This window comes from Sorghum bicolor, chromosome 3 (genome assembly GCF_000003195.3).
Source record: "Sorghum bicolor cultivar BTx623 chromosome 3, Sorghum_bicolor_NCBIv3, whole genome shotgun sequence".
In the NCBI taxonomy this organism is placed as follows: Eukaryota; Viridiplantae; Streptophyta; class Magnoliopsida; order Poales; family Poaceae; genus Sorghum; species Sorghum bicolor.
Window position 1 is genome coordinate 40,473,677 of NC_012872.2, and position 19,450 is coordinate 40,493,126.

Consider the following 19,450-nt stretch of genomic DNA (forward strand, 5'->3'; position numbering starts at 1 on the left):
GAGGACCTGCACTCGGGGGCTTACGGCCACCATGCTGCTCCAAAAACCCTTGTAGGGAATGCCTTCTGACAAGGTTTCTACTGGCCAACGGCCGTAGCTGACGCTATAGAACTCGTTCGTTCGTGCCATGGGTGTCAATTCTATGCCAAGCAAACCCATCTCCCTGCTCATGCTCTCTAGATAATCCCCATCACAAGGCCATTTGTGGTGTGGGGTCTTGACCTCGTAGGCTCCCTACAGAAAGCAGCGGGAGGATACACCCATTTGCTGGTAGCCATCGACAAATTCTCCAAATGGATCAAGGCCCGACGCATCACAAACATCCACTCCGAGCAGGCCGTCCTTTTCTTCACCGACATTATCCACCGGTTCAGGATACCCAACATCATTATCACCGACAACGGCACACAGTTCACCGGCAAAAAGTTCTTGGACTTTCGCGATCAGCATCACATCCGTGTGAACTGGTCCGTGGTAGCTCACCCTCAATCTAACGGCCAGGTCGAGCATGCCAACAGCATGATTTTGCAAGGTCCTAAACCAAGAATCTACAACCGGTTGATGAAATTCGGCAAGAATGGGTCGAAGAACTCTCCTCAGTCCTATGGAGCTTAAGGACGATGTCAGGCAGAGCCACAAAATATACCCCGTTCATCATGGTCTATGGCTCCGAGGCTGTGTTTCCAACAGACCTTGAGTATGGGTCACCTCGACTTAAGGCCTACAACGTGAAGACAAATAAGGAGACCTGAGAAAATGTGGTCGGCCAGCTTGAGGAAGCTCGAGACATGGCCCTCCTCAACTTTGCAAGATACCAGCAGAAGCTCCGATGCTATCACGACAAGCATGTGCGCAAAAGGGATCTGAATGTGGGCGACCTCGTCCTACGTCGACGACAAAGCAACTAAGGACACCACAAGCTGACTCCACCCTGGGAAGGCCCATATGTGGTAGCAGAGGTCTTAAAGCCAGGGACGTACAAGCTCGTGGATGAAAAATGAGTGGTCTTCACCAATGCATGGAACATCAAACAGCTACGTCGCTTCTACCCTTAGAGCTACAAGGCTTTACATTTTCATGCACATCTTATACCGAGACCCTATGAGTGAATATGTGAATAAACGAGAGTATTTTTTCAAGTAGTTTACGCTATCTAGACGTTAGGAGGAAGTCCCAACTATGACCCATCATAGTCGATACTCCATCGGGGGCTAGCAGGGGGGACCTGCCCCAGGTCCCTAAAAAATGAACTACGTTTTCATTTTAAGCCCTAAGAAAACCTCGCAAGATCAAGTAGCAAAGGCACCTCGAGCCCCTTAAGGGCCAAGGAACGTCGAGCGTGAGAACCCTTACGCCCCCGGGCTATGGTAACTCTACTCACTTCCTCACCCTTGAGGCAATCGAAGACACCTCAACGAAAGATCGAAAGAGAATACAAACTTAGGCAGGAAAGGAAACAAAGGAAACTCAAAACAAATATACATGAAAATCATAAGTCTTAAGACCACTCAAGCCACAACGTTTACTTAAGACAAGTGATAAGTATTTAACAATGGGTCTAGATACACAGAATAGACTCGCAGGCCTTAGTCCACATCTCTGTGCTGACCACCATCTTCCGCGCCCGAGCTAGTCTCAGGAGGGAGTACCTCTGGCTCAAATAGCCTCGCCAGCCTTTCACCAGGGACTTCTACCTTGTCGATCAAGGCATGGAGCCTCTCCTCGTTCTCGGCGTCAGTCTTGGAAATATCGATGACAAAGCCGTGGGACACCACCTTAATGTCATAGGAGAAACCCGAGCAGACGACCGCCATAGCTCGCTTCACCTCGGTATGAAGGGCGTCCCGCACCCGATCCCTCAGCGTGGCACCTAAGTAGCACTAACTGGTCGACCAATGCATCGCCTCGAGCCACCTCCCTCGACTCATCCAAAGGCTCGAGCTCCCAGGACGCCGAGAGGTCCCTTATTGCAGTCCTTAGTCGACCATTTAAAGCAACCTCCCCCACGAGTTGAGCCTTGGTAGAACGGGCGTCGATCTGGGAGGCCAGGAGATCATCCTTAAGCCCTGCAAAGATCGACATAGGAAAGTTAGGCAACACAAAAGATACACCTTGCAAAAGAAATGTGCAAGTATAAAGAAACTTACCGCGGATCCTTTCTTCGAGAGCCGTGTTCTCACCGACTAAGTCGGTGTTGGCCCTCTCGATCTCTTTATAAGAACGAGCCAGGTCAGTATTTGCGACCCATAGGTCCTCGATCATCTTACCCGCTTGTAAGACAGATCCCTCCTTCTCCAACAGCATTTTCTTCAGATGGTCAACGTCATCAGAAAGGCTGCGAGAACGGAGCCGCTCTGCCTCGAGGTCCTCACGAGCTTTTTTCCCTGCCTCCTCCACGGCGCTCCGAGCGATCTCGCTCTTCGCGCACTCCACCTTTAGCTCAGGATAAGCCTCCCGAGCTGAGGCGAGGTCCGACTTAACAAGGCTCTTCTCCTTGTTGAGTTCAGCGGTCACATCTTTGTAATATGCGGCCACTTCCCGGGCCTTGGACGCAGTCTCCTCAGCCAAGGCGGTCCGCTCCCTCAGCTGCGCGGCCTCTTCCTCCGCTTTCTCCGAGGTCTTCCGAGCCTTGGCCAGGGTAGCCTCCCTCTCCTTCTTCTCCTTCGCAGCTGTTGGTGCAAAAGTAGATCTGCAAACACAAAGGGCTAATACCCGATTCAAACGTTAAGGCGTGCCAGCCGATTTGACCTTACTATCGGCAAAGGTGATAACTCGAATACTTTAGTCCTGACAACAGCGATGTGCCAAGATGTCACGGCCAAGAGGTATTCATGCGGAACTCGAGAATACGCTGAGCTTAAGTCAACGAATTCCTAAGAACTCGTAGTAAAAAGGAAAAATATGACGAAGTTGTCGAAAAAGTAGATGCTGGAATATGAGTAAAAACTTGTGTTTGATTGATTGATAGATGTCTTCATTACAAGGCCCTTGGGTCTACATTTATACCCTGCTCAAAGAGCTACAATCAGACACAACTAGGACTCGAATCCCAAATTAAACGGAATTTGTATACAAAACGAATTGAAACATCTATGGAAAACACAAAACTATCCTTCCGTAACGAGCCAAGACACGACCATATGTCAATCGGCAACCTTCACGTTCTCCTTTTGAGTCATCGGCAGCCCTCTCAACATAGTCATCGGTAAAGACTTAATGCTGACCATCGGCACGAACGCATCACCACTTCTGGACTTAGTCGCATTCAGCTATCTCTTCATCGGCATCCGTCTTCATCGGCAATCCCCTCGCAGACTAGTTACTGTTGCCCTATCTGCCGATCTATACTTCACCAATCCTGGGTACGTGTCCAAAAACGGTGTCAACACATGCCCCCCAATTTCGGAGTATGAAATCATTAATGCTCCAAAATTCTTTGCAGTAATGATGCCTTTCCACAACTAATTCTCTCAATTTGGCAACCCACCGTTCAAATATGAACATCCTTGACCCGATTCTCCTGCAGGTTCCTTGAATTCCTCAACTTCCCGAACCGGATCTTTCCACTTTATACGCCCATCGGCAATATTACCATTAGAGGGAACCGCCGATGGACCGACTAGGAAATCCTGCACAGTGAAATATCTCCAGATCATGACCGCTTCGTGTCAAATCATCTGCGCAATCCCTTGATTATCGTGTAAACAGTTACCATATCCACCAGAGTATCCTCAGATTTCACGAATACGGCGAGGAGATAAGTCAAAACTACCCTTGCCCATTTTGTCCTATAAATACTTCCTTCTCGAGTACTCCTTGTCCACCTTGTCATTCTACAACCCAAAACTCACTTTCCCGGCGGCGGCACCACCCAAGGTTTCCAAGATCCCCAACGAAGGCCTTTCTCCACCGACCCCAAGTCTTCGATCGCCTTCCTTGCGAGGAGATGGCCATCAACTTCATCGTGCCTGAGGTCAGTTCCACTTTTCTCCTGTACTTTTACCGCACTCCTGTTCATCCGCAGTTCATCTTACTGAATACTCTTTTTCTTTCTTTTGTTCTTCTTTTTATCCCCAAAAACTTCTAGGATCTGTCCAATAAAATCGTCATCCCTACCGATCAACCACACCTCCAATGTCTTGGTCCGCTAGGGAATCCAGATCCTACCGATTTGATCAATGCAGTGACAAACAGAATCCACTTCAGATCCGAGAATTTTTCTCTAGATCTGTGGAAAGATGCCTTCCGTTCCTAGCCTAGTCCTACCAAGGGATGGAAGGATTGGTTCTTGAGAGTCAGTCACTCAAATGAGGTCCAGTGGGGTGAGCGAAAACTGGATCAATGCATCAGGTAGTCCCTTGCCGATATGGATAGGAACGAATCACTGTTGTTTGCTGCATCCTATTTTTGGTCAGACACACTTAATGCTTTTATGTTTGGCCATGGTCCTGCTTCCCCCACACTTGTCGATGAGCTTATGCTCACCGGCTTAGATGTATCCACTGCCGATAGCACCCACACACCAAACCCAGTGCTAAGGTAGAAACTCGTTCCATCGGCAGTTAGTCAGGGTACATCCAGAAATACCAATGAACAGGCCTTGTCAACATAAAGGAACAAACCACCTTCCTGAACATGTGGTTGGACAAATTTGTATTCTGTGGTCGATCGGCAGGACCAACTTCTGTCTACTTAGCAGCAGTAGAAAGATTAGCTAATGGTGGCCGATTTCCTCTTGGCCGATACTTGCTCGGTTCGGCTTACCACCTCCTTCACCAAGTAGCCAGGAAACTCCTACTCGGCCAACCCATCGGCAACTTAGGGGGTCCCTGGTGGTTCATTAATATGTGGCTTAGTCTCCACATGCATAAGAGCCTTGAGTTCGACCTCTTCGCACAGAGCTTCCCCAGGGATATAGCCGAGGATTATGAACTGGATGAAGAAGAATCGGCAACTCGTCCTCCCCTAAACTTTGGTGAAGCTACCATAGTTTTGCCTAGCACAGGTGGTAACGCAGACGAGGTTAGCTGATTCTTTCAGACTCTGTACGAGGGCCTGACTAGAGAACAGCGAGCATGGATGCCTTATGAAGACCCAGACACCAGATTTCCTTTGGTCTTCCATCCCTTCAACGATGCTCTCAACAAGGATCACGATGTGATGATGGCAATCATCACCCTAAGAGCCATACCAGTTAATTTCTTTGGTGGTGGAAAAGCTTCTACCCAGACCTATGAATTCTACAACCCATCGGCACTAGCTCGCCAACTAGCTTTTGGCCAACTGCCGATTGCACTCTGCTACGCCGATGTGATAAAGCCAAGGGAGACTATCACCAACCATCTCGAGTGGATCAGAGTAGCCCAACTCCCACCAAATGCTGATACAGATGCCGATCTATCGGCTTGGGTTCCAGCTCTCTTCATCACTCAGGCATATAAACAATGGTGGGAAGAATGGAAAGAACATCTATTCTGCAGATCGGCTCTCACATACCATGGCATGATCAATCCCCAGTACAAAGTCCCTGATAATACTATAAGTATCTCGATACCGATGTTTTAATCTCTTCACTGTTTTTTTAATCGGTCACCCACTTTCTTTGTCACATACAGATTGACGACACACCACCATCGGTCAGTAGGAGTGGCAAGCCGATTGAGCTTTTTCCATCAGGTCCGATCTCCTCGATCGGCAACAACGCTCCCACCTTGGCTGTTATAATGCATCGAGGTGTCCGTCTCAAGAAAGTCACCACCAGGCGAACGAGGACGTCCCCATCGGTAGCCGCCACTGCCTTAGCACAAGCCTTCAAGGTAAAGTTTTTAATTCTTCAACTTATACCGATTCCATTCTTGTACCCCGTCGTACTTGTACTCACAAAACTTCTTACTGTTGTATCAGCATACTGACACATCGGCAAAGACCAGAAGTATGACTACCGATGCCCCCCAGTCTAGCCAACCAAAGAGAAAAGGCTCCAAGAGTACCGGAACACAAGCGAAGCGCCAGAGAATAGCAACACCTTCCCTCCTCCGAAGTCACCGATCCCGGTGGAATCTTCTCCCTCTTCTCCAGAAGTCCAGATACAACAAGCACCATCTCCTCAACCATAGGAAGAACCCCAAGGTGAAGAGCCCTAGTCAGAAGTACCTCAGCCAAAAGAAACACCAGCCAACGTACATGAGCAGACCACCGATCCAGCAAACTTAATTATAGCATCGGTAGTCTCCTCGATCCAGATAAGCACTGCACCTCCTCCAGGTAATATACTTTCTATTTACTGCCGATGAACCTATTTTTCCACTTTATTAATCACTTCTGTCAATCTTTCAGCTGACATATTTCCATCGGCAATCCCAGCCGATCAGCCCGTGGTTCCATCGGCGTCATCTAGTCAGAGGCGAGAGATGGCCCTAAAACAAGTAAATTACCCAATCTCTATTTGTATTGTCTACCAGTGCTTGATCATAGAATAACCTATTTTATTTTCTCTTTTAGGAACAAGATTCTCCTGACAGCTTGTTCTCCTTTACCATTGACATCTCTGAGGATGAAGGCGAGGAGGCAAGTTCTTCTCGAGCAGTTGGAATCACATCGGCAGAAATAAGGGCAAAGTTAGAAGAATTATCGACCCTCCTTCATCAAGACACGGCCCAATTGGTCGATAACTCCGATCCGGCCAAGGCTTTGTTCAAAACCCTCAGAGGCCAAATCCCTGCCGATGCCGAAGAGATCCTTTTTCAAGCTGCACACCTAGAGAGCCGTCAGCTGCAGTATCAAAAGGCTGCCCAACGTCTTGCCGATAGAGCTGCTCACGCTCAGCTCTCTGAGGAGATGATGAAAGTGAAGCTCCTCGCCGATGAGAAGCATAAGAGCATCGGCATTCTGACATCCTCTGGAGATGTATTAAAGCAAAAGATTTCTGATCTATCAGTGAGAAGGGAAGCCTTGTTGGCAGAACTCAAACAGGTAGAAGAAGCCTTGTCCCAAGCCCAACAAGAAGAAAGCCCAACAAGAATTCATAGGTCTGAGACGATCAAGCTTCTTGAACAAGAGTGACATGTCTAAGCCCGCAAAGCACTGTAGATGCAGAAGAAACTGAAACCAGTGGAAGGTTCTGCCGATGATGACGTGAAGGAAATAGAAGAAGCCAACCAGATCCGTCTGCACGCCATATCGACGATCTAGGCGCTGTTGAACATGTGAATTCTTCATCGGCGGCGTTCTTTGCTTCTTTCTTCTAATCATTTTTGTCTAGCCGATAAGACTGTTATCGGTGCTTTTAGAACATTACGTCCGTCCCCAGATACATTTTGATCCAGCCGATAGGAATGTTATCGGCACTTAATCTTTTATGCATCGACCCATATACTTGGGTAATACTTCTTTAGATATTTACCATTTAATGCTCTGGGAAATACAACTCCTTCGAGAGTTTCTAGAATATAGGCATTGCCACGAGCAGATCGATTTATCCGTTAGGGACCTTCCCAATTAGGAGACCACTTCCCGAACTTTGAACTTTTAGTCCCGATCGGCAAGATCAACTTCCATACTAAATCCCCATTGGCAAACTCCTTAGCCTTAACTTTCTTATCATACCATTTGGAAACTCTTTTCTTATTTTCCTCTATGCTTATCAAAGCCCTCAACCGATGCCCCGCTAGATCATCCAACTCGTCTGTCATCAAAGTGGTATAATCATCGGTAGCCAATTGATCTTGAAAAGATAGTCGCCTAGACCCAGTCTTAATCTCCCAAGGTAACACAGTATCGTGCCCATATACCAACTGATAAGGTGCAACTTTGGTCGATCCATGACAAGCCATTCGATATGACCATAAAGCCTCATTTAACAACATATGCCACCTTTTATGATTTCCTTCAACCTTTTGTTTAATAAGCTTAATAATTCCTTTGTTAGATGCTTCGGCCTGCCCATTAGCTTGAGCATAATAAGGAGAAGAATTTAATACTTTAATTCCCATACCGATTGCAAACTCATCAAACTCCCCTGATGTAAACGTAGTACCCTGATCGGTAGTAATTGTTTGAGGAATACCAAATCGGTAAATGATATGCTCTTTCACTAAATCAATCATGTTGGCCGATGTGACTTTCTTCAAAGGAATAGCTTCAACCCACTTGGTGAAATAATCAGTAGCAACTAAGATGAATTTGTGCCCTTTACTAGAAGGTGGATAAATTTGGCCGATCAAATCAATGGCCCATCCCCGAAATGGCCAAGGTTTAATAATGGGATTCATGGCCGATGCGGGCGCTCTCTGAATATTGCCAGACTTCTAACATCCTTGACACCCTTTGAAATATTTAAAACAATCCTCAAGTATAGTCGGCCAATAATACCCATTTCTTCTGATCATCCACTTCATCTTGAATGCCGACTGGTGTGCTCCACACACTCCTTCATGGATTTCTCCCATCAAACTTTTAGCTTCATCCTCACGCAAGCACTTGAGAAGAATTCCATCAATTGTCCGATAATATAATTCATCCCCGGGGAGCACATACTTGATGGCTTGAAACCGAACACGTCTTTCAACTTTTTTGGATGGATCCTTCAAATAATCAATGATTTCTTCTCTCCAATCATCGGCACTGATTGCCGATATTGTATTTAACATGGGCTGATATCCCGAGGCATCCTGAGCCAACCGATTGGCCTCTTCATTATGTAATCGAGGAACATGCTCCAATCGGAAATCTTTGAATTCTTTTAACAGTTGCATACTCCTCTCGTAATATGTTATTAAAATCTCACTTCGGCATTCATAACTTCCAGCCAACTGATTTATAACCAGCATAGAATCTCCGAAGACTTCAACAGCATCAGCATGAGCTTGTCTCAACAATTCCAACCCCTTTATCAAAGCTTGATATTCGGCTTGATTATTCGTTGACGTGGCAACAATCGGCAGGGAGAACTCATATTTCCTTCCCCGAGGGGAAATTAACACTATGCCGTCAAAGAAGAGTGTCCAAGGCACAATTTCCAAAGTTTCCACTGCCCCGCAATGTTGAGTCACGAAATCGGCCATAACCTGTCCTTTAACTGCTTTAACCGACTCGTAACGCAGATCAAATTCCGACAGTGCCAAAATCCACTTACTGATCCTACCACTCATAATCTGCATAGACAGCATATATCGGACCACGTCATCTTTGCATATAACAGTGCATTCAGCAGATAACAAATAGTGCCTCAACTTAATACATGAGAAATATAGACACAAACATAGTTTTTCAATGGCCGAATACCTGGTCTCAACAACAATCAACTTTCTACTCAAATAATAAATCACACGTTCCTTCCCTTCAAATTCTTGAATTAAAGCCGAACCGATGACCATCCCATCGGTAGATAAATATGAAAGGCTTCCCTTGCTGATGTGGAATCAAAACTAGAGGATTCACCAAATAACTCTTGATTTCATCTAGAGCCAACTGTTGCTCTTCTCCCCACATAAATTCTTGATCGGCTTTCAATTTAAGCAAAGGACTGAAAGCACCAATTTTACTAGATAAATTAGATATAAACCGCCTGATAAAATTTACCTTGCCAATCAAGGATTGAAATTCAGTCTTGTTAGTAGGGGCAACAATTTTGTTGATAGCATCAATAGATCGTCTACTAATTTCAATTCCCCTCTAATGCACCATGAAACCAAGAAACTGTCCTGCCGATACACCAAATGCACACTTATTGGGATTCATCTTTAAACCATGTTTCCTTGTGCATTCCAACTCCTTTCGCAAATCAGCAAGATGCTTCGTGAAATCCACAGATTTAACCACCACATCATCAATATAAATCTCCACCAGCTTGCCGATGAACTCATGAAAGATAAAATTCATGGCCCTTTGATAAGTAGCACCAGCATTTTTCAAGCCAAAGGTCATGACTATCCACTCAAACAACCCAACATGACCAGTACATCTAAATGCAGTCTTTAGAATATCTTCTTCAGCCATGAATATTTGATTGTATCCTGCATTACCATCCATAAAACTGATGATCCGATGTCCAGCCGCAGCATCAACCAGCAGATCGGCAACCGGCATTGGATAACCATCCATCGGCGTAGCTTTATTAAGATTCCTGAAATCAATGCAAACCCGAAGCTTCCCATCTTTCTTGTAAACTGGAACAACATTGGAAATCCACTCGACATACCGACATTGCCAAATAAATTTAGCTTCGATAAGTTTGGTTATTTTGGCCTTAATATCAGGAAGGATATTAGGATTACATCAGTGAGCTGGCTGTTGATGTGGCCGAAATCCAGACTTAATAGGCAACCGATGTTCAATAATCGATCGGTCCAAGCCAGGCATCTCAGTATAATCCCAAGCCAAACAATCTTTATATTCCTTTAACAAATCGGTTAACTGCTGCTTACACTCAGAATTTAACTTAGCACTAATAAAAGTAGGTTTAGGTTTATCTCCACTACCTATATCTACCTCTATTAAATCATCGGCCGATGTGAATCCCTGGCCTAATTTTCCATCATCGGCGAACCTATCCATTAAAACTCCTCATCAGAACCGACTGCTTGGATCGGTGGAATTTCATAATCGGCAACTTTGAGAAAATCCTTCTCCCAAATCTCTCTTGAGATGCACCTAGTCCTTTCATAAGTGTCCGCTTCTGCCGATGCAATAACATAGGAAGAATCTCCCGGGACAATCTCAATCTTGTCGCCTACCCATTGGACCAAGCATTGGTGCATTGTTGATGGAATGCAACAATTAGCATGAATCCAGTCTCTCCCTAGCAACAGATTATAAGCACCCTTTCCACTGATTACAAAGAAGGTCGTCGGCAAGGTTTTGCTGCCGATGGTCAACTCGACGCATATTGCCCCCTTGACCAGAGACACATTCCCTTCAAAGTCTTTGAGTATTATATCGGTCTTGGTTAAATCTTGATCTCCTTTTTCAAGCTTCCGATATACTGCATACGGCATGATGTTGATAGCAGCTATACCATTAAGCAATATCTTGGTCATCGGCTGACCATCAACTCTTCCTTTGACAAACAGAGCTTTAAGATGCTGCCTTTCATTGTCAGCAGGCTTTTCAAAGATAGATGTCATCGGATCCAAAGTCAACTGGGCTATCCGGTCAGAAAACTCCAGCTCCTCGTCATCGCTAGATGGCGCCAGAAATTCCATCGGCAACATAAATACCATGTTAACATCTGCCGATGGCCCTTTTCCCTTAGGATCTGATTGTTGCTGATCCCCAGACTGACCAGAATTTTCACCCTTACATAGCTCTTCTCGTCTCTCGCGCTGCAGTCTCCTCTTATGTGTCTTAGTCAACCCCTCTGGACACCATGGGGGAAGTGGTGACTGCCTCGACGATTGTAACATCCCTGATGTTACGGTTACTAAAACTTGATCATGTCATCATGAGCATTGCATCGCATACCTATTAAGCACATTATTATGCATCAACTTAAAACAAGTTTATTTTGATTGGTTGTGCTTAGGGATTGAAAGCGTGCTTACATTGTGTATTGATGCTTGTGTTGGTTGCTAAAACCCTAGGGTGAAAGATTTCCGAAAGATTAGGGGGGAAACCCTGATTTTTGAACCCTAGAATTGCCCCCTTTTGCACAATTTAAAAACCAAGCAAAATTTGAGGCTGAATTCAAAAGAAAAGTTGTAGATCTTGTCAAGATGTACAACTTTGGTGTTTTGAGTTTTTGAAGTTTCAATACAAAATTCAAAGTAATTTTGAAAATACAGATTTCCAGAAAGTGTCCCCTTTTCTAATTTGAATCTCCAATTCAAAATCTGTTTGGAGTTTTGAAAAGTGACCAACATGAAAGTTGTAGAGCTCAAAAAGTTGAACAACTTTCATGTTGGGAGTTTTTCAAGTTGTTATGGAAAATCAAAAGTAATTTTGGAAATTCTGATCTGCCCCAATTCAAAATTTGAATTTCCCTAAATTGAATTCTGAAGTTCAAACTGTTTTGCCAAATTCACACTCTTCCACTTAGAATCAGTTTTGGGCACCAAAATATGATTTGTAGCTTATAAAATTTTGCACAACTTTCATTTTGGTGGAAATTAGGCTTCATTTCAAATTTTGGCCGAAATTCGCAAAGGGACAGAAAGGAGAGGATAGGGGTTGCTACAGTGATCCGATGAGGATCACCGGCCCCCTGTCCAGCGCAGCCGCCGCGCAGGCAGCGCCCCGCGCATGCGTGCAAGCACGCAGCTGCTTGCCGGCCGCGTCACTGCGCGACGTGGCCGCCCCGAGCTCGCTTCCTCCTCCCCTTGAGCACCAGCGCGGACGGCGCCGCGCGTTTTCTCTATCCACGACCGAAGAGCCCCGACAGCTCTCTCTCACAAATTCATCACCCCCAATCCCTCTCAAGCCAATTTGAGCACTCCACAACGTTCGCCACATCCTTGCGAGCTCAGCGCACCCCCTAGCTCTTTCTCTAACCCGCCCAATCGCCGGAGCTTCTCTGTTCTTCTCCACCTCCCGCCGAGACCGCCGCCGTGAGCCCTCTCCGTGGCCAAGCCGTTCTCGAAGGTAGCACGCCATACTAGCAGGTGTTCCTACCTCTCCTTGTCACTCTGATGCTCATGCGCTTGCTGCTTTTCCTTGGACGCGAGCAAGTTCACCGGAATAACCCCGCCGAGCCCAGAGCGCCCGCCCGACGACACCGCCTCCATCGCCAGCAATCTCGGCTACCCCCTCGAGCCTCGCAGCGTGAGCACCATACTCCCTGACCTCCATGGAAGCTCCCTAGCGCGTCAATTTGCACTCTACCGAGCCCTAGTGGCCGGTCCACGGGCGGTCATGGCGCCCGCCCGCCTTTTGCGTGGCCCAGGTGGAAGGGAGAGAGTAGAGCGTGAGTAGAGGGTGTCAACGGAGTCGCGAAGGCGAGGCGAGGCTGATGCGCACGCGCGCGCGGGCCGAGGACCTCGCTAACGGCGGCCGGAGCCGTGGCCGAGCCGCCGTGCGCGGTGGAGACGAAGCTGACGGATGGGGCCTCCCGTCAGCGTCTGGCAGAGAGAGGGGAGGGGGCGGGTTCAGCGCGTGGGCCGGCTTGGGCCAAAGCCAAGCGGGCCGGCCGCGTAGCACAGTGTGATTTCCTTTTTCCTTTTTGTTTAAAAATGCTTGATGTTTGAATTTGAATAGAAAATCATATGCTGATCTAAAAATCATGAAAATTTTTGTATAGATTCCATGAAATAAGTAGAACACAAGAAAAATAGTAGATTTTCTTTTCTGGTAGTTTGCATGTGTATAAAAATTGCCTCTTTTAATTAGCAAATAAAACTTCTATGAATTTTAATAATTTGTTGATATGTCCAAAAACCACCAAAATTTGTGGGATGCCTCTGAATATTATTCCCTGGCTCCACACAAAATTTGGTGACATTTGGATAATGTTTGAATAAAATATTATTATACCCTTAATTAATAATTAAATAATAATTAGATAATAATTAATTAAATCCTCATAATTAGGGTTTGAGTGATTTTGGGATTGTGTGATGACCTGAGGTCATTAACCTTAATGACCTTTGGCATTTAATTATTGTTTGGCATTAATGCTTAATTGCTGTCATTAATATTTAATTAAGAATTAATTAAGGTAAAAGGATTAATAATTAGTTAATTTAGGATAATTATGAATTGAGAGAAGTCCTAATTTATAGATGCAACCTCTTGGGTAAAGCCACTAAGATGATAAACAACATTAATTATTATTTAATCTGTGTTGCACCGAGGAGGGCCAGTAGTACTCAACTTGGTCCTTCTTGCATATTTATCATACGCATATCATGAGCATACATCATTTTGCGTATAGTGCCCGTGAACGAAGGAGCGACCGTTGAACCGAACCCCGAGGTCGGTGCTCCGTTCGAGGAAGTAGGATCCGAGACTTGGAAAGTCTCCGAGGGTCCCTCTCAGCTCTGCAACCAAGGCAAGCCCCGGATGCATTAACCCCTCCTTGAATGTTTTAAATCTGTTATCACTTATGAATTGAAAATGCTGCATTAGGTAGTTGAGAATTGGGTTAACCTACTTGCTGCATTTACTACCTTGATATTTGTTATCCTGTCCTAGACACCTGTTTTATTTCAAAATCGCGTAGTAATGCTTAGCCCTGCTACTAGATAGGTTTTCAAACAAGAAAGTTTGAAGGGTTGTTGTGGAATACACTTATGGTCAACAATGTTTCAACTTGAGACCGGTCGGTGGACTTGCTTTAAGAATGGAGTCTTAAAGTAGTGTCTCCAACTGTGTCTGTTAAGGACCGGTCCGTTGATGGCCTGCTGGGTTGAGAATTTATAGTACTAGCCACTTGACCTCGGTAAGCCCGGTCTTGTGATCCCTCGATGCGAACAGCTACTCGCGCACTGGGCGTGGAGCGATGGCGAGAGTAGTGTGTACCCACCTTACGGATCTGAGATGATCGGAAAACATCTAGATCGGCTGTAGGATGGTGGAGTACTGTGCTCTCGGGTGCCGCGAACCTAGTCAAATTTGGGGAGAGCTTGATTTGGGTTGACATATGCAAGATTCGGTTCTACATATGTCGGGTGGTTAGGAACTCCAGCTGGATTGCTAAGCGATTCGAATCGTCGTTGCTCCCCAATTGGGAGACACAATTCATTCGACCCTCATCGTAGTTAAATATGCAACTAAGTGATAAAATGAGAAAGGGGGAAATGTCTCATGAGGTTCGGATCCCAATTCCCGGACTCAGAGTGACATGAAGCTATGGCCGTTGGATAGATAATACATTGATTTAGGACTAGGAACTCACAGACTTGTCTGTGGGAGGCAACTAGATAGACTGTCCTCGAACTCCTCGGCCTCTTAAGGAGAGGAATTCATGGGTAAAACTTGAAAGTAAGGATGCACTATTAGTAAGCTTTTTAGCAAAACACTTTGGCTCCTTGCTCAGCCACCCCTTGTCCACCCCAAGCCTGCATTCCTAATTTCTCCTCTTTTTCCGCCGGGTAAGTCTTGTTGAGTACTCCTGTACTCAGGGTTTTGTAACCCCTGTTGCAGGTGAAGCTCAGGAGCCGACATGTTTCGGACCCTGTTGTGTGTCCGTCGTCGAGGTTGATGACGAGGAAGAGTGAGCGTGACCCATGGGCAGGGTCTGTAAATTTGTAATCTGTGTACTAAAGTTTAAGTTGCTCCGCTGGACCTGGCTTGTAATAACACTCTACTATTTGGAAGAACTCCTTTTGTAAATTAAGTTATGTAATACTTCCGTTGTTTTACTCTGAAAGACTATTTTGGTCTTGTGTCGTCTGTGATACTGCACTGTCTTCGCAACGAGTGATCCTGGTGTTAAGGTGGCCACTTGCTATCCTGTAAGGGTGAGAAGAAGAAGTTCTCGTTAAATGACCATCGCTAGTGGTCAGGACGAGTTGCTTCATACGCCATAGGTGGCGGTGGAATGAGCGTCCTGAGACGCTCATCGGACTTCTATAGTGGGAGGATCCCCGGCATCACCGTCAGATTTCTTTGGGACAATGACAGGTGCCGGTGGACCCAAACACTTAGGGGGTTCTGCCACAGCTGGTATCAGAGCATTCGTTGCTAGGATGACTGCTGTATCCTTTGAAAACTTCAAAATCATTTGGATCTAATGCTATAAACTTGCCTATTTTGAGTCCAAGTGCTTTAGTCCTACCTTACCCCTGTCTGTAGGCCTTGTTAGAATTTTTGAAGTGGTATGGAGGAGCAACATAAAGTATTGCCCTATGTTGTAAAAATTTGAAGTAATACCGTTTTGATTTGCTAATAGTAATCGTAAGTTCGTGCATGCATCATGATATATCACTTGGTTAAGTTCCTTCCTCCTTGTTTGGGTTGGGTTGCATAGAATCAATCCCATTCTTGCTAACCTTTAAGGTCTCCCTTACTAATCTAAACTTACCCTCTACAGGATGGGCCGTTGGAAGCAGACCCCACGCAAGAGGACTGGTCCAAAAGGTGTCCCTAGACACCAGTTAGCCCCGCGAGGCGATTGTTGACACTTCTTAACGCAACCACCGGATATCGGCGACGGCGCCAGAAGTGCCCTGGTAGGGTAACTCTATTTACTATTGGATAATTCCGCAAGCGCACAGAATGTACCGCTGTAGCACTTCACCAAGGAGTATTCCAAGGTATCGTAATTTATATTTTCCCAAGGGAAAGCGGCTAAGTGTGTTTAACAAAAAAGGGAATGAGATTCCTTGAGTTATCTAGTATCAACTAGTGAATAAGGGTGGTAAATAACGAATAGGAAGGGTAGTGGTGAATCCAAGGTCCTATGCTAAAGGTAAATGGTAGAGTTAGCTAGGTGGGAGGACAACGAGTGAGTAAAGGACTCCTATGTATCTAACTTGACTTCTGTGACTTACTTTAATAGATAATTGCCTTAACTACGCTAGAGCCTTACTAACTGTGTGCGAGGGATAGCCGAGCTGGTAAGACGCTTAGAAGGTTTTTCACCTAACCCCTTACCGAAAGCGACTATTGGGCTTATGGACGCCTTACCTTTTAAGAACTAGCCTGTACGTGAGGAGAACCTAATGCCGCCCACGATCTGTCACCTACTAGGGAGTGCGCTCCTACTTTCCGTTCAAGCCAGCGGTAATCAAAGGTAATCTTAAGTATGAGCACCACGCGCACACTTAATCCTACAACGCTAACTAGTTGCAGCTAGCTAGAGCTCCTGTACAAGATAGGACGATGATGCACACACAGGAGTGATTACAGGTCACTAACTTCACTAAGACAACTATATTACTAAAGTAAATGCACAACAAGACTAAAAGACTTGCACTAAGTAAGAACTCAGTAAAGTAAAGTAAGAATAATATATTAATAAAAGGAAAGTCTTACAAAAGTAGAAAGGTACAAGAGCTATACCAGACTCTCCAGAAGACGACTCCGGAGACCCCGAGCTTCGCTCGACTCGACTCTAACTCCCACTCTAGACTAACTACTACTCTACTTGTATGCTTGGAACTTGTAATGCACTTGGCCTTGGAATTGCACACTTGAAATGAAGGATGGAGGCTACCTTTTATAGAGGGAGATGGAGTAGGGGTTACTCCATCGCCACGTCATCGATCCGCGTGACATCTTCTCTCCACCCTTGGAGCAAACCGACCTCACAACCGCCATTTGATCAACGGCAGGGGCAAATCAACATGTGGGACATGTGGGGAAGGTCGGTGGGAGGCCACCGACCCTGGAACCGCCTTTGATGTGGGGTCGGGCGACCCCACTTCTGGGCCTCTGTGCCCACCAGCAGTGTCCACAGGGGTCCCTTATGTCGGTGGACTAGGTGGCACACCTGGGTCCCACCAAAGAGGGGTCGGGCGACCCCCTCCCTGTGGGCCCAGGGTGTCACCTGTTGTCCCCTCGATCTCCTCTTGATGATTCTGATGTTGGCTTTGTCAAATAATGTCTTGAATTTGTTGTTCCTGCATAAACAAGCTAAGAGTACAAGTGGAACTAGTTATGGATAAAATATGTTCATGTCATGTCGTTTCCCCTTGCAACCGAGGCATGTTGACGGTGTTTTGTATGTGGATTTCTATGGTATATCCACCGTCAACAAGATCCCCCAAGCTTAACCTTTGCTCGTCCCGAGCAAACAATCAAACTTAGCCTCGGTGGATCAGGTATTGTTACTATGTTCACATTTCAAGAGTACCATGTGTACAACAAAGTTCTTCTCTTTGCATGAAAAATTTAGCTATGTAAACTTACCCCTATTACCTTAGTCCCTTATGGGGCTTATGGCTTTTCCTTTGTCTTAGGTGGTTGAGAGACAGAACAGTTTGACTTGAGCACTAACTTTCTCATTCTTAGCAAGTTTCCTATCAGAGGTTTTGTGATATTTTCAAAAGAAAGCTTAAATGTTCCTCTTATGGTTCTCTCATGTCACTCAAATGGTGTATGATTCCTCACCAAGGCATATGGTAAGAGTTGCCTTCTCTATTTCATCCTATTTCTAAAAGGCTTATGTGGAGTTCAAGGTAGGGATGAAAGGAGATAGCATACTTACTTTGCATGTATTGCGAAGTCAAAGCTCGGATCCTTGAAGAGAAGTGTCATACTCCCAGATCAAGATGTGCAAGTGTGATATATGGTGGACTAGGTTGCTCCTTTATTTGATAGACTCTCTATGTATTGAGACATGGCTAGCATTTTTTTCTTCTTTTTTTTATATATATGAGCTTTCATGTGCTCAATTTTCTTTTTCTGTGGACTTGCACATGTCCATCTTTTTATTTCATTTTGCCTAGCCCTTTTGATGTCTCATTTACCAAATAATGCTTAGAGAGATGTTCTAACATTTAGAGTATGGAGCAACCTATTTAGTGGATGCGAAATACATGTGGTTGCGTACTTCCAGTGTAGAAGCAGCATATATATATGTGGTGTGTACGTGATCTTGATCTTAGGAGCATGAAAAGTCTCTTAACAAGGGTCAACAAGACTTGACGACACTCAACACAAAGCAAATAGCTTATGTGGAAAGGTTGCAATTATGTAAAGTAGATATGGCTGTGGTAGGAATTCATCACCATTGAGGAACAATTAAGGTTTTGATCATTTTAAGAATAAATCTCTGATAATCATGCATGCTTAGAAAAATATTATAGTAGCTCTTGTCTTACTATCTCATGTCCCACAATAACTTAGACTTAGTTCTAGCACTTGCAACCCACAAAGTTTTTAGGTTCATGGCAGTTTAAGTGAACTAAGTGATCCATACTTAGAGAAATACTAAGTTGTATACTAGGCACTAGAGAAACATTAACAAGCAACTAGTCATAATTTCCATGAGGGATATAAACATACATGAAGCATATATGCTAAAGGGAAATGCTAATAAATATTTTTTTTTAAGTAAGAATGATAAAATGCATGAAAATAAATAGGATAGAATACTTACCTTAGTGGGGGAGAGGATCTCCCCCAAGCTAGATCTTCGCTCACTGTGGTGGCGGGAAATTTTGGTACCATCCAGCCCAGCGTTGTGCGTCTTCCTCTCGCACACGTCGGATATGTTGGCCGTTTTGTAACGCCAGTTGCAATGTTGCTTCTTGCCCAATCTGCAATTCGCCCATGTCATTAATGAGACTGTCCATACCTGTGGGCTGGTGACGCCTAGCCCTGTCCCTTGGGCGTGGAGTGCGTTGTGGAGGTAGACCCATGGAGTCTGAAGCATCCACTGACATCGCTTCATCGCCCTCTTCAACGTCATGGTGCGAGGATCCTCCTTGCTCCATCTGGGCGGCTTGCATCATCCTTCTTGTCACCCTGCGTGTCCCTGCAACATCTGGACTTGCCACTCGGGCTAGTCTAATGGTAAGTGTGCGGACCCCATACAACCGGCGCCTCGCACATGGGAGAGGAATTTCGGTTG